Below are 6000 nucleotides of genomic sequence, written 5' to 3'. Positions count from 1 at the left end.
TATTGCATCGTGGGAAAGCACAGAAGGTGGAAGGCCACTGTATGGAGTCCTACACAACAAGTCACAGAAGCTGCTGAAGGAGAAGGTGAATCGAGCCAGTTTGCAGAGGTGAAAGCCATCCAGCTGGCTTTAGATATTGCTGAAAGAGAAAAGTGGCCAACACTGTCCCTCTATACCGATTCATGGATGGTGACCAATGCCCTGTGGAGGTGGTTACAGCAGTGGAAGCGGAGCAACTGGCAGCACAGAGGCAAACCCATCTGGGCTGCCCCATTGTGGCAAGATATTGCTGCCCGGCTAGAGAAGCTAGTTGTAAAGGTACGTCATGTAGATGCCCACGTACCCAAGAGTCGGGCCACTGAGGAACATCAGAACAACCAGCAGGTGGATCAGGCTGCCAAGATTGAAGTGGCTCAGGTGGATTTGGACTGGCAGCGTAAGGGTGAATTGTTCATAGCTCGGTGGGCCCATGACACCTCAGGCCATCAAGGAAGAGATGCGACATATAGATGGGCCCGTGATTGAGGTGTGGACTTGAGCATGGACGCAATCTCACAGGTCATCCATCAATGTGAACATGCGCCGCCATCAAGCAAGCCAAGCAGGTAAAGCCTCTGTGGTATGGACGATGATGGTTGAAATATAAATGTGGGGAAGCATGGCAAATCGACTACATCACGCTCCCACAAAGCCGCCAAGGCAAGCGTTATGTTCTTAGAATGGTGGAAGCAACCACTGGATGGCTGGAAACATATCCTGTGCCCCACGCCACTGCCCGGAACACTATTCTGGGTCTTGAAAAGCAAGTCCTGTGGCGACATGGCACCCCAGAGAGAATTGAGTCAGACAACGGGACTCATTTTCGGAACAACTTCATAGACACCTGGGCCAAAAACCATGGTATTGAGTGGGTGTATCACATCCCCTACCATGCACCAGCCTCTGGGAAAATCGAAAGGTACAATGGACTGCTAAAGACTACCCTGAGAGCAATGGGCGGTGGGACCCTCAAACACTGGGACACACATTTAGCAAAGGCCACCTCCACCTGGTTAGTTAACACTCAGGGATCTGCCAATCGAGCTGGCCCTGCCCAATCAAAATTTCCACGCCCAGTAGAAGGGGATAAAGTTCCTGTAGTGCGCATGAAAAACATGTTGGGTAAAACAGTTTGGGTTATCCCCGCTTCAGGCAAAGGCAAGCCCATCTGCGGGATTGCTTTTGCTCAGGGACCAGGGTGAACTTGGTGGGTGATGAGAAAGGATGGGGAAGTCCGGCGTCTACCCCAAGGGGATGTGATTTTGGGTGAAAATAGCCAATAAATTAAATTGTATGATATTAATAGCTATATACTGTATCAATGGTATGACCATAAGAATCACCCAAAACTAATGAAGGATGGACTTTGGAACTGAACAAAGTGCCATGATGATGGAACTAGAACTGACTTCAACTGGTGCCCAGGAACTTAATTGAAAATCACATCTTTGGCATCCAGACTGTGATCATGGACCATACCAGATACACCAGCCGTGAAAACTCCGGATGCAGCGTGCAACAATCCAGTAGCACGCACCATTGCTCCTGCTCTGAGAGACTGTAATGGCAGATGGAACCCAAAGCCATGGACTAAATGAACTCGACAGACATTTTAGAGCGATAGCCCGTAGAGTTAAGGGAATGAGATCTGTGAAATAATCTGGGCATGACGTAGATGGTATGGAATAAGGGGTGGATAATGTCCTGGGTCTGGCAAGGACAGAGTTAATTTCACAAGGAGCTAGGACAGGTGAGCCAAGATGGCCGGGGGCTATTCCATATCATGTGACATCATGCTCACCATAAAAGGGGGATAGTCGGGCAGGGGCGGTTCGGCGTGGCTCCGGGAGGGGTTGAGTGTCTGGTCGGTCCTGAGATCGGTAAATTGTTCTCTGTTATCACCCATTGTGAATATCTGTTATCAGTACTGTTGTTGATTGTTTCCCTCTCCCTTGCTGTCCCAGTAAACTGCCCTTATCCCAACCCTCGAGGCTTTGCTGTTGTTTTTCCGTACTCCTCCCCAGCCCACCGTGGGAGGGGTGAGTGAGCAGAGCATGGCACCCAGCTGCCAGCTGGGGCTAAACCACGTCACAGACCCACAAAAGTACAAGGCTCTAGTGGACACCAGTGCACAGTGTACCCTAATGGCATCCACCTATGAAGGGGTGGAACCCATCTATATTTCTGAAGTGACAGGGGGATCCCAACAGTTGACTCTGTTGGAGGCTGAAGTAAGTCTAACTGGGAATGAGAGGCAAAAGCACCCCATTGTGACTGGCCCAGAGGCTCTGTGCATCCTGGGCATAGACTACCTCCGGAAAGGGTATTTCAAAGACCCAAAAGGCTACCAGTGGGCTTTTGGTATAGTTGCCTTGGAGACGGAGGAAACTGAACAGCTGTCTACTTTGCCTGGTCTCTCAGAGGACCCTTCTGTTGTGGGGTTGCTGAGGGTTGAAGAACAACAGGTGCCAATCGCTACCACAATGGTGCACCAGTGGCGATATCACACCAAGTGAGACTCCCTGATTCCCATCCACAAGCTAATCCATCAACTGGAGAGCCAGGGAGTGATCAGCAGAACTCACTCACCCTTTAACAGTCCCACATGGCCAGTGCGGAAGTCTAATGGAAGAGTGGAGACTGACAGTAGACTATTGTGGCCTGAATGAAGTCATGCCATTCAGTATTGCCATTCTGCTCCCCATCCCGCCAGGGGACAGGGTGTGTGTGGGCAAGTGGCCACATGGTGCTCAGCTGCCAGCTGGGGCTGAACCACAACTGGAGCTGAACCACTACAAATCTTCAGCTATGATATGTGCTCAACTTCATGATTTTTCTCCTCTGCTTACTGACCTTTGCCTAGTGTGAGATGTTTGCAGCTCAAACGGAAGCTACAGCAGAGTACAGAAATCACTGTTTGAGAACAGGGAGCCCACCAACAGTGAAACTTCAAAGCAAGTAAATGCTGGGATAGAGTATGAAGAAGGAAATCAGAGGGCTTACCTTAAAGCTCTAAGATTTCTGTATGCAGTCTTATGAAAATGTTATTTTACAGCAAGAACAGAGGACCTGAATATATTTCATGTATCACCAATTGTTTGTTTCCTGAGAAGTGTTTTCCATCTTCTGCCTTTTGCACTTCTCATTCTTCAGTGAGGTTAGCAATGTCACAGGGGCAGCTTCAACAACAGACTTGATGTAGTCCCTGTAGATCCAGTCCTTAGCAAGATGTTAAGTTAGTGACTCCTACAGGAGAGACTTAGCATCTGGCAGGACTGGCCTCCAACTCATAAATGGGAATTTAGACTACCCCTGCAGCAAGCAGCAGACAGCTGCAGACATGTAAAATGCAGAAGTCATGAAGTTAATGCTGGTGGAAATATCTTGCACACCACCAGTACTGTTGCACTCAACAATGAGAGTTTTAAGTCCTATTGATTCCATGTATCTTTCTCAACTACTAAGAAGACAAATTAATGTCTGCATGAAGCTGGATATGCATTTTCTCAACAAGAAATTTGCAGGTGAACATGTTTATTTGCCTCTGGAGTAAAGAAAACACTTTTAAAATACCGTATCAGCTTTCTGTTGAGAGGAGTACTTTTAAAAAATCTGACACAACTCCTTGCTGAATTAGTGTTTTCAACTAATTACCATCTTGTCAATCTTACTTGCAGTAGATCTTTTTTGTATGTCCATCTCATAATCAGGCACTTCAGCAGCACTGAGGGGGACAAAATAGAGATAGTGAAGGAGTCAAGGTAAAAATCATCCCATTGCAGTCTGGCTTACACAATGCCTTAAACACCACTTCTGCCTTGGGCACAGCGGAGGTTTAACTTGTTCAATTTTTAATGAAACAATATACCTAATATCCCTGTTTTCAACACTGGACCACAGTAAGAACCCTGAGAATCATATCATATGACTGATTCTGGCAGACCATTTGGAAATCTAGACTCAAATTTTGTGTTGGTTTTTAGGCAGAATTAGTTATGAGGTTGGAACAAACACACCCTCCTGGTCCGCAAAAATGCTTGCATCAGTATCAGATGTTTTTGCAGTGACTGTTCTGACTCAAACCAGTGAGGTATGAATTCACCGGAACTGAAAAGAAGTCTTCAATACTGAGTGTAGTAGCTTTCTGATCATTGCAGTATTTCAAGTTTATAAACTTTAAAAAAAAATAAAAGTCACAACAGAGAAAAAGAAAAAAAAATCACTTCTTGTAACTTTTCCCTGGATCTGTTTGATGTAAACTATCAATGAGTTTAACCCTGGACATCTGTCAGTACACTTCTGTTTAGAAAAATGAGTTAAAATACCAGTTGTTTTAAACTTTAAAGAGAGAAACTCTTGTCTTTAAGTACCTGAAGACCTTAAGCAGACCTGAAGAAGGCTTTCTGGACACTGCCAAAAGCTTGTCTGTTTTCCAAATGTGGTAATTAGCCTAATGAGGTATTAGGCTAAAGGTATTTCCTATTCTTGTCCCACTTCTGTTAAAAGACACTTGGAAAAAAAAAATCTAGATCTAGCTCTTGTAACGATATTATCTTGAACAGGCTTGATTTACATTTATAACCAACAGGAAAATGGAACTGCTCAGCTCCAGAAGTAAATGAAGGGCAATGTACCAGAGCTGTCAGGTGATGTGTCTGCAAGACTGCACAGAAACAGCCTTCCTGACCTTCCAGATAGCCTGTTGTCTGGAGTCTGTGTCAGATTAATGGCTGAAGTAGCTTTACATTGCAGAAACATCTTTGCCTATTTCTGGAAGGCAGTCTAGGTGCAAAGTTAAAAAGATTGTCTTAGCTGAAGGACTGCTGCTATTTTCACACCTTTTCCTGTAGTATAAAATCCTCCAGTATTAAAATCTGCAAAGTTTTGGCAGGCTCAAAAAAAAAAAAAAAAAAAAAGGCAATCTGTGCCACAATGCAGTCTTATGTAATATTTTCATTATGGGAGTAGGTTTAAAGCAACTTCCCCCAGGAAGTGAGTGAAAAATGAATCATCGTAAAGCAATAGCGGCTGTGTTCATCTTTTTCTGCCATCTGTGAATTGCCAGGAGCTTCATGCAGGCTGCATGCGTTTGCCCTGTAGTAGTAATCTGAAAGAAGTGCAAACACCTCAGAAAGGTGAAGCAGAGGATGTGATGGGAAAGTACTCTGGACCCTTGTGTTCCACAGGATCACAAGATATGAGCTGTTGAAGTTGTTTCCTGATTCGGGGCTGAAGACATGAGGGGTTAGCTGTGTGGAGTTTATGCAAGCAAATCTATAAAAGGCTTTGAACGACCTTACATAATTGCTGGGACACATGAATCATGTCACCAGTAGGCTACAAGTCCCAGAGGTGATAGCCGTCTGGGGAGTCATGGTCACCCTTCCCCACATGCGGTAAAAACCTCAATCAAATGACACTGAGTGAGAGAAAAGGGTGGTACAGCGGGGTAATGCTGGCAAAGGCATGACTTGCGGAAATCTTTCCCACTCATACCATTGCACAAAAGGTGGCACTGCTGTGATGTGCAAAATGAAATTAATTCTCCATCTGCACCTTTAGATCGCACAAAACTGTTGTTGTTCCATTGATGATAGCAAATGCATCCCTCTAAGTAGCAAATTTCACTAAGTAGTGAATTTTCCTTAGTTATGTGTGTATCAATTTTCCCATTATTTTACTTTTCCTAAGAACCAAACCCAGCTGAATTGGCTCAGTAGACGCAGCTGTTTACCTCAACACAGAGACACACGCACGCATGCAGAGACATATTCCTTAGTCTAACAGGAACCCTCAGTTGCCTTCCTGTTATCTTCTCATGCAAAGGGATTAGCTTCAACAATGCTTAGCTGACAACAAACCAACAAACTGTCATTCCCGTGACAAATTAAGGAGTTTACCGACATATCCGAGTTTTGGCATAAATCGGCCGGCACAGTTTGACCCTGCACCATGAGCAGC

This window comes from Grus americana, chromosome Z (genome assembly GCF_028858705.1).
Source record: "Grus americana isolate bGruAme1 chromosome Z, bGruAme1.mat, whole genome shotgun sequence".
NCBI lineage: Eukaryota > Metazoa > Chordata > Aves > Gruiformes > Gruidae > Grus > Grus americana.
The sequence above is the reverse complement of the archived record's forward strand: the minus strand, read 5'-3'. Positions refer to the sequence as shown.